The sequence below is a fragment of the Helianthus annuus genome, chromosome 10 (genome assembly GCF_002127325.2).
Source record: "Helianthus annuus cultivar XRQ/B chromosome 10, HanXRQr2.0-SUNRISE, whole genome shotgun sequence".
Lineage (NCBI taxonomy): Eukaryota > Viridiplantae > Streptophyta > Magnoliopsida > Asterales > Asteraceae > Helianthus > Helianthus annuus.
The window spans coordinates 142777863-142789023 of NC_035442.2; positions in this window are offsets into that span (position 1 = coordinate 142777863).

An 11161-nucleotide genomic window follows, 5' to 3' on the forward strand; every position below is an offset into this window, starting at 1 on the left:
GTGACCAAGCTCTTCACACGCGGAGGCAACCCTTTGATGAATAACTCAATCCTCCGAGACATAGGCCGGGACAAGTTCGGGCACATGTCGGCCAGTTCGTACGATCGCTTCACATACGCTTCGACTTCAGATCCAACCATCTTCAAGTCGTAGTACTCGTTTTCCAACTTCTGGACTTCATCCCGAGGACAGTACTCCTCCCTGATCAGTTCTTTAAAGTCTTCCCAGGTTGTCGCATTCGCTGCCTCGATGCCCAACAACTGTACCTGGGCGTTCCACCACGTTAGGGCACCATCCGCCAAGGTACCCGCAGCATATTTCACCCTGTCCCCAGCGGGACAGTTACAGATAGCAAACACAGACTCTGCTTTCTCGAACCATCTTAGGAGTCCCACAGCCCCTTCAATCCCGGTGAAGGTCTGTGGCTTGCAGTCCATAAACATTTTGAATGTGCACGCAGGCTGATTAGGTTGTGGTTGCGCTTGCTGACCAGCTTGATAGGCTGCTAAAGCCTCAGCCACGCGAGTATTGATTAGGTCTGTCAACTCAGCCTGAGTCATGGTGATGTTACCACGTCCGTGTCCTCGTCCACTCATGTTTCTATAGTTGGGAATAAACCGATTTAGGAATCGAAACGAGATAGGAGTCAAGTATCATACTGATATTTACGCACTACCAAGTTCACACATAGTAAGGCAGAACCCTTCTCACGCTCGATAAGCCTCACTGGGACTTGCATGCACCCCGCGTTATTATTAAGTGTGCACCCATAATAATAAGGCAATTTGCATGCTTGTCTCAGTGCCTCTTAGCTTGCGCTCGAAGTTTCCCCCGTTCAAATAACACAACAGATGGTATTACAGGTCTATGGTTTACACGAGTCGAAGAGTAGTGTCACACTATCAAGTCACTATGGTGTTAGATGTTTCAGTTGATATACGTTGTGAGTGTGTGACTGCTAAGCAAGTAATATATAAAGTGAGAGAGACGAACCTTGCAATCTGGAGCTGAGTGTCATGATCGATTTTCGAAGTTGTTCGGTTATAGTCTGGTTTTTACAAAACGTTTTAAAACCTAGTTCACTATAACCAGTGGCTCTGATACCAACTGTAACACCCCCAAATTTCCACCTACGGAAACCCCGCGAGGCGTGTTACGCATCAGAGTTCGAGCCACCAATCACAATGAACCAATGATAGATATTTGAATAAGTCATGCCATTAATTACTAATATAAAATGTCAACATGTTATCAATTCTCAAAAGTTGTGTAGCGGAAGCATGTAACCGTTTAGAAATCGTTTCATAATAGTAATCAAATCAATGTATTGTTTATAAGTGAATCCAAGCGTCTCGATCCATGACCACTCCATCACACCCAGATCGCAAGTCCTTGTTCCCAAACATTAATGACCTACAAGCATGCAAACAAGTGTGTCAGACTACGCTGGTGAGTTCAAGGTTTCGTTAACGTGTTGTGTTACCCGATATATGTTAATGCGATTTAATGTTGCGTTACGATGTTGCTCAAGTTAGTTACCCTAGGGACTACGCCCTTACGTAACCGAGGAGTGTGCCTCTTAGCAACCCACTATGTTGTTCAGTTAGTTACCCTAGGGAAACGCCCTTACGTAACCGAGGAGTGTGCCTCTAAACAACCATAGTGAACCCAGATAATTAGTTCACCCCCGTCCTTACGGCCCGGTGTGAGGTTTCCCACCTAATAGCGCTATCAACTAATTACCCCCATTGCCCTCCAGGCAATAACCAAAACCGATTAAGTTGTTTACCCAATGTTTCCCTTCCAAATGTTTACCAGTTGTCCCAAACCACCGGGACGCATGCTTGAGAAAATGCAATGAACTCACCTGGGGTTGCTCGGTATGATACACGAAAAGATTCAGTTAAGCTACAATGTGATCAACCACGTCCTAGCATGTTTATCACATAAGTCAGGTTTGTATACAAGTATTGCACGTATGTTCTACACAGAGTTAACACGTTACAAACACGTATCGATCACGACAACACTTAATAGTTAAACAATGTATTCAACTTGTGCGATCATCATAAGCCCAATAGTATTTGGTCCAATCATGTTGTGCGATTCAACAAATCCAGCCCAAATAAACATAAGTGGTCCAATAGCGTGTACGGCCCAAATAACAACGTAGGTAACTTGTGCGATCCGGGTAAGGTTGTGCGATGTGACTTGGGCTTGTTCGGCCCAACATATAAGCGGACAGTTCAGTTTGTGCGACTCAAAGAGTCTTGTGCAATTGAGGATTCCTTGTGCGATCAGGTCCTCTTGTGCGAATGGATAACTTGTGCGAGTGAGGCCTTGGGCTGTCCGGCCCATTAACACCAACCGGTTATCAACTGTGTGTGGCCCAACATGTTGTGCGATCGGCACCAGCTTGTGCGATCCACAACATATTGTGCGATCATGCAACCTTATTATCTTGTGCGTCCGACTTTGTGCGATTAGTTTTGTTATTTCCGGATTTCATGCTTATCAGTTACAATCACTAATCGGTTTCCTAATTTACCTCCCATCAATTAACACGTTTTCAACCAATCCATCTAGCATGCCATCGATTAAACAAGCATATTTCAATTGTTTCTCAAGAACCCTAATTGAACCATCCGTGAACAACTTAAACATTTAAACTATCCGATTTATATGAACTTGTAGCCGATCAGCATAACTCGATTTACTAACACATCATCAAGCTAACAATCTGAATCTTAGAAGCAAAACAGTGGATTAACATCTTGATCAAAAACCGATTCATATCCTTGATTACTAGCATACATACTAACTTAACAATCACAATATCATCCGTATACAAACACACACACATTAGCCGATTAACAACATGAAACTGATTAGCATTTACAAAAATCCAAAAACATATATCCGACTGATTGCTTGCATGAAGGCCGACTCACATACATAAAAGGATATCATCGACATACATACATCTCAATTCATGCGACTGAAACATGTAATCATACATAATCAAAGTATCATCTATTAACAAACAACATCAAGCACTAACCAATTTGTATCCAAAATAAGGAAGGAACAATCCGAATGAAGACGAGATCTTCGAGGAGCTAAGGTTGTTGCCGTCGGCTATGAGAGGAGAGAAAGAAGAGCTAGGGTTTGTGTGTGTGTGAGAATTGTAACAAGTGAAAGAACAAACCCCTAGATGGATGCTTGTTTACGTGCAAAACAAGTGGGCCGAACCCCATTCGGGTGCCCTATGGACCCGCGTACAAGGTGTAAAGCCCAAATGGCTTTGTGCGATCAAGTGTGGGTGTGTGTCGTTGTGCGTTCGGGTCGTTTCTATACATACATGCATACCATACACACAATATAAAACACATAACACAATAGCATTCAATACATCAATCATATTAGTCACATAATCAGTCAGGTTCATGAAGTCGTGTCGTGTTCACAAATGTTACACAAAGGTAGGTTCGGAAATTACAAGTTGTCACAGCTGTTGAGGCCTTCAAAATGGGATTGCGTAGGGATTCATTGTTCTATGATGATCTTGTTATGACACCATGCTGGAACCTAGATGAAGTAAGAACTCGTGCACTCAGGTTCATCCGGCTAGAGGATGACAAAAGGATCCAGGAAAGACAAGTAGGATCCTCAAGACAAGAAAAGCAAGGATCCTCTTTCAAAAGCAACAGATTCAAATCCTACAATAGGAATGACAACCAGAACGTGCATGCCGTTGACCAAGAAGAGGATGATGAGGATTATCCTCCGATTTCAGAATATTGTTTTTCCGTTGATAATCATGAACTAATCCTTGCAATGCAGAATCTAGGAGAAAAAGCCAGATGGCCCAGAAAAAACGACAAACCAACTGGAACTAAAGACAAGTCAAAGTGGTGTGCATACCACGAGGATTTCGGGCATTTAACTGAAGAATGCATCGCATTAAGAAAGGAAATTGGATATCTGCTAAGCAAGGGGCATCTAAAAGAGTTGTTGGGAAGAAAAAAGCAAAGGACTCAGGATCCTGAAAGGATCCCTGAGAAAGCTCCAGCTCCTCCGGCAGATGCACAAGTAATCAACTTTATTTCTGGAGGATCAGACATATGTGGTACATCCTTCTCGGCAGCTAAGAGGCATGCAAAGGAAGCTAAAATGGATAACGGAGAAAGACCTATTCGAACATCAAGTATCTCGGAAGGAAAAGTTATAACCTTCGATGAGGATGATAGAATTAACATCCAGGATTCTCATCATGATAGTCTAGTCATCACTCTCTTTATCTCTAACCATTTTGTCCGCAGGATCCATATTGACGGAGGAAGCTCAGTAAACATTATCCAGCTTGATGTTCTGAAGAAGATGGGTATCCCTGAATCAGATATCACACCAAGATCCTCCGTACTTGTGGGATTCAGTGGCGAAACTAAGAAAACCCTGGGGGACATCAAACTCCCAATTTATGTGGAAGGATTACATAATTATCAAAAATTTTGTGTTATTGACTGTTTGTCTTGTTGTAATGTCATCCTTGGTAGGCCCTGGATACACGATATAAAGGCAGTCCCATCCACCTACCATCAATGTGTGAAGCTCCCTAGCCCATGGGGAATAATCAAGATCGATAGTGATCAGCAGGAGGCTAAGGATTGTTACACCTCGTCAATGAAACCAGCCTCGAAGCCAAGGGAGCAATAGCAATTACAGTATCCTCCAAGGAATGTCTTGGAGGCGAGAGAGCAGGATGTGGACGAAATCCTTTTGGATCCTAATGATCCTGAATCAAAAATCTATATCGGATCAGGGATCCTTAGCAAGATGAAAGAAGACATAGTATCCTTCCTCAAAAGAAGAAAGTCTACCTTTGCATGGAAACATGAGGATATGACAGGTATATCTAAGGATATTATAACTCATAAACTTGGCATTGACAGGACAATCAAACCAATCCATCAAAAAAGGAGGAAGTTTGCACCGGAAAGAAATGCCATTATCCAGGAAGAAGTAGAAAGATTACTTCGAGCAGGTATGATTAGAGAGGTAAAATATCCAAAATGGCTAGCCAATGTGGTTGTTGTTCAAAAGAAAAACGGAAAGTGGAGGGTATGTGTCGATTTCACTGATTTAAATAAGGCATGTCCCAAGGATCCTTTCCCATTACCCCACATTGACTCCACGGTGGATGCAACGGCGGGTCATGAACTGTTAACCTTTATGGATGCATCATTTGGATTCCAACAAATTCAGATGGAACCATCTGACCAGGAGGATACGGCTTTTATGACCCCAACCGGTTTATATTGTTATATTGCTATGCCTTTTGGATTAAGAAATGCAGGTGCAACATATCAAAGGCTGCTGAATATGATGTTCAAAGATCAAATTGGACAAACTATGGAAGTATACATAGACGATATGGTAGTAAAGTCAAAGAAAGCTGAGGATCACCTAAGGGACTTGGAGGAAGCATTTGATATCCTTGATAATTATAACATGAAGCTTAACCCTTCAAAATGTCACTTTGGTGTTAGAGCAGGTAAATTCTTAGGACATATGGTAACCCAGAGGGGCATTGAAGCAAGCCCTGAACAAATCAAAGCATTGGTGAATATCAAATCCCCTGCCAACGCTAAGGATGTGCAAAGGCTAACAGGCAGGATAGCAGCTCTAAACAGATTCATATCCAAATCCTCAGAAAAGTGTAAAGAATTCTATGATATCCTAAGAAAGAACAAGAAATTCGAATGGACTGAAAAGCATGAGAATGCTTTACAAGCCCTAAAAGAATACATGTCCTCAGCCCCAGCATTGATGAAGCCAGAAAAAGGAGATGTGTTATCCTTATACCTTGTGGTATCCTCAAAAGCAGTAAGTGCAGTCCTTGTTAAGGATCATGAAGGTATACAATATCCTGTCTATTATGTAAGTAAGAGTTTACTTGATGCTGAATCCAGGTATTCACACCTTGAAAAACTTATCCTTGCACTGATTATGGCATCCACTAAACTAAGACATTATTTTGAAACCCATGTTATTGTTGTTATAACTAATTTCCCAATTAAGAATGTCCTCAGGAAACCAGAGATGTCCGGAAGAATGGCTAAGTGGGCAGTAAAGCTTAGTGCCCATGATATAAGATATGAGCCTAGAACAGCCATTAAATCTCAAGCACTAGCAGACTTTGTGGCTGATTTCAGTAGTGATCTACAAAAGGAAGCAGAATTGGAGGTCCAGTAGCTGGATGAGACCAAGGATCCTTGGATACTACATACTGATGGATCCTCAAATGTCAAAGGCACGGGGCTTGGTATACTACTAAAATCGCCACAGGGGGACATAATACCCCATTCCATAGCTTGTGAATTCCAAGCCACTAATAATGAGGCTGAATATGAAGCCTTAATCGCTGGCTTACAAATTGCTAAGCATATGGGGATCAGGTATCTTGAGGTATACGTGGATTCATTGTTAATCACTAATCACTTTAATGGATCCTATGCTGTGAAAGGTGAAAAACTAACCAAATATTTAGAGATAGTCAAAGAATTGGCACTCTCCTTTGTTTCTTTCAGTTTGTCACAGGTACCAAGGGAGGAAAATACAGAAGCTGATGCATTGGCCAATCTAGGATCATCTTTGAAGATCCCAGAGGATATAAGTATCCCCATCATCCATATCCTGGCTCCTGCTATTGAAAAACAGGTGGCCATGGAAATAGAAGAGGATACTGCAATGATCCCTAGTGAGGATACTCAATCTTATTCAGGATCATGGATCTCACCAATCATGAGATACTTACAACACGGGGAGATTCCTATGGGAGAAAATCCTAGGGCTTTCAGGATTAAGGTATCTCAATTCACAATCTTGAATAATGTGCTATATAAGCGATCTCTTGCAGGACCATATTTAAGATGTATCGAGGATCCTGAAATTCAAGAAGTGTTAAAAGACTTCCATGAAGGAGATTGTGGAAACCACACTGGGGGCAGGGCATTGTTCTCAAGGATCCTTAGGACAGGATACTACTGGCCAACTATGAAAAGGGATGCTGTGGAGTATGCTAAGAAGTGTGATCCTTGTCAAAGACACAGCAATATCCTTCATCAGCCGGCTGAATTTCTACATCCTATACCATCCTCTTGGCCATTCATGAGATGGGGGATGGATATAGTTGGCAAGCTCCCTAAGGCACCTGGTGGAAAAGTATTCATGCTTGCTATGACTGACTACTTCTCCAAGTGGATAGAGGCTGAAGCTTTTGCCCAAGTCAGAGAGAAAGAAGTTATATCCTTTATTAAGAGAAACATTATAACTAGATTTGGCATTCCTTCTGAAATTGTATGTGATAATGGTTCCCAATTTATTGGGAGCAGGACTACTAACTTTTTTGACAGTTGGGGGATTAAGATGATAACATCAACACCAGTCCACCCACAAGCCAATGGCCAAGCAGAATCATCCAACAAGATCATCATCAACAATCTGAAGAAGAAACTTGGATCCAAGAAGGGGAAATGGGCAGAGGAATTGCCTTATGTGCTTTGGGCTGATAGGACAACTCCCAAGAATGCTACTGGTTAAACACCCTTCTCTTTGGTGTTTGGGGCAGAAGCAGTGATCCCAACAGAAATGGTGGTTCCAACTGCTAGAACAAGTACTCGTGATCCTGAAGAGAATGCTGCAAACTTGGCTCAGGACTTGGATACTATTGAGGAAATCAGGGATCTGGCTAGGATAAGGATGGCAAGCTACCAACAAAGAATGGCTGGTACTTACAACAAAAATGTCAGGATAAGGAAATTTCAAGTTGGGGATATGGTGTTGAGGAAAGCATTCCAAAACACCATCAATCCTGCTGATGGGAAATTAGCACCAAAATGGGAAGGCCCTTACTTGATTGAAGCCGAAGCAGGAAAGGGGGCATATAGATTGCTAACCATGGAAGGAAATTTGTTACCAAGAGCCTGGAGCGCTGTTCACTTAAAGAAATATTTCATGTGAACAGGATCCTCCTGGCACATATGATCCTTACATTGAAAGCATCCTCGAAGGATCCCAGTGATGTCATGATCCTTACTCCGGTAAAATCCTAATCCTAAACTATTCCATTTTCTTATTTTTACCTAAGGATAAGGATCATGTATCCTTCATCCTCCTCTCATGAGAATTTGAGTTCTGATAGTCCAGGTACCCTCAGCATATTATTGATAGTCTTCAAAAGCATCTCAGATCCTTGGGTTCAACCCCAGTTATCCTTGGGCTTGTCCCCAGTTTTCGCCTGTAGCGCACGATGATCCTGGTATAGTTCATGTCTTTGGGACCAGTACCCACTCCAGGGGCTGATAACCTCATCGTACTGGCTATACCCAGGATCCTACGTATAATGGTAGACGTACCATACATCCGTTCCTAAGGTTTCTAACGTTTTCACGTTAGCTAAGGTTTTGGCATTTTCATGTCACTAAGTTTGGATAGTCGCCAGTGAGGGCCATACTCCAGTTTACATACGATCCTTGGGCTTATCCCCAGTTATCCTTCGGGCTTGTCCCCAGTTATCCTTTGGGCTTGTCCCCAGTGATCCTTTGGGCTTGTCCCCAGTTATCCTTTGGGCATGTCCCCAGTTACTAACTTATCTTTTATGTTGGCTTAGTCCCAAGTTATATCCCATTTTTTCAGGTTTTCGAAGTTAAACAATTAAGGATCCTTAATCCTTACTATCCATTAAAGTTTTACTTATGGTTATCCTGATTAAAGGTTAGGATCCTAACTTGGACCCTCAGGTATGATCCTTAACTATTTTTAATTTCATTCATTATTCATTTGAATAACCCTTAGACCTTGACAACTGAACCTATGATCCTTAAAATAAACTACTTTGAAAATTTTCGATTATAGGATATTTGATCCAGGATCATATCCTAAATTTCTTAAATATAATTTGCTTAACTTTTCTTGCTCAAACAAACATGTATCAAAACAATTGAAAATTAAAAGGATAACAATACGAGATGAGCCAAAAAGATTAGAGTTATTTTATTAACAAAGGTTTAAAACCCTTCAAAGTTGTCAAAATTGCCAACCCACGTTTCTACCAGCAAAACGTGGCCCGTGCACATGGGTTGGCAAAGGGTGTCCATTGTTTGTGCGGTCATAGCATGCAGGTAAATAAAAGGCGGCAGGATCACAATGGCTTCATCCCCCAAACAGAGGATCCCTCCACCATTTGCAATCCTACCTATTGTCTGAAGGATCCTGGATCCTTAATCCTAAAACTATTTTTCAAAGTTACAGACCATAATTGTTTAAAAACACCAACAAACACCAAAAAAAAAAATTGGGCTCCGGCTATGCCTAGAAGTTTCCTTCATCGCCCAATTCTGCAGCTCAAACCTTCACTGCACCATCACCACCAGCTCCACTTGCTTCTCCACCCTGATCCTTGCCAGCATCACCGCCTTCAAGCATCGGGATCTCCTCAGCCTCTTCATCATCCTCCAACTCTGCCAGCCTCGCCTTCCAGCCCTCAACGTCCCATGTGCTCTTATCGAAGGCAGGATCCTGAGCCTCCGCAGCCATCTGCAGCTGGATCTTATACATGGTTATCGCTGCAGAGACCTTGGCATTCTGGGTGATATCATGCTTCTCATAATCAAAGTTGATCAGCATTTTGGCAGCTTCATCCTTGGTAGCCCGGAGCTCTTTCTCAAGATCAGCAATCTTGAGATCCTTCAGCACACCCATCTGTTGGAGGTCAGCAATTTGGCGATCTTGATCCTCGACGTGGCCAACATAAGTCTCTATTTCAGCAAATTTCTACAAGGGAAACAAGGCATAACGTCAGAAACAAGTGATCCTCAAAATTGTCAGGATAACAAACAGGGGCAGTGATCCTTACCTCGTTGAAATAGTCCAGAAACTGTTGGCGGAGCAGGGGCAGGCCTTGTAAATCCTCAGAGGCCTTTCTGTTCTTTCCTTTACCCCTAATAGGTGCTTTAGGGGCTGAAATGCTTGGGCTAGCAGGATTCTTCTTCCGTGAGGATTTCACGTTGGTCAGATCATCGATGCCAAACTTTGAGGCAGACTTAGAAGGTTTTCCAGCACCTACACAACCAAAATAAGATAAGTATTCTAATTAAATTTGAAATCCTACACAGAATTACTTTATAAATATGAATACTTACTTGACATTGTGGCAGAGGCAGAGGATACTTCTTGAGAATCCTGGGTGGCAACCTGGAAAGTCCTTATCTCCGGATCAAGTTTCTTAAAAGCCAAGAATCTCTCTTTTGCGGCAGGAGTCAACTTAAGATGAGCAACGGATATAGCTGCACAACAAACAAGAAAATATCAATGATCCTCATCCTAAGGAACAAATCTTATGGTGATCCTTCCAGGATCCTCTATCCTACCATGAGTAGCCCACTCTTTGGGCAGATCCTTCCCATCAGGGATGGTATCCCTCCTAACAAAAAAGAACCGACGCTTCCAGTTTGTGTCGTTCTTGGTGACTTTGAAGATAGGGTGATCCTCTCCGGCTTTTCGCTTAAACAAATAACGATGGGATCCGAAAGTGGTAAGATCATACATCTCAGCCAGCTCCGCCATACCAAGGTCAATCCCATCTTGTTCAATGATCCTCTCAAGGGTATATAACACCCTCCAGATCATGGGCATGGCCTGGATATAGCCGATGCCGGTGAGAGAGAAGAAGGATTGAGTGAACTGTGGGAAAGGATACGAATATCCTATCAAGAACGGAGTAACAGGAAAAGCTACCCAAGTATCAGAAATAAAATCACTCAAAGCAGTGGGAGTAAAAGACTTGAAGATGGTGTTCGCCGGAAAACAATGACGGATTCTGTCGACCTGAGGATCAGTAAAACAGCACCTCTCGGTGGGAGAGTCTTTGATGATCCCTTGACCCTTCAAGGGGCTGTTCTTCTTAGGATCCTTATGCGGGGAGTTCCGGAGCAACATCTTTGCAGAATGATGGAAAGAGATAGAAAAACAGAGTAAGAGAAGGAAGAAAGAGGAAAAGAGATACCTGATTGATCTTCGGACGAGAATATAAAGGGAGTCTCTCTTGAATTTAAATGCAAATTGATCCTATCTCTAACTCCTATTTATAATGATGATTTGC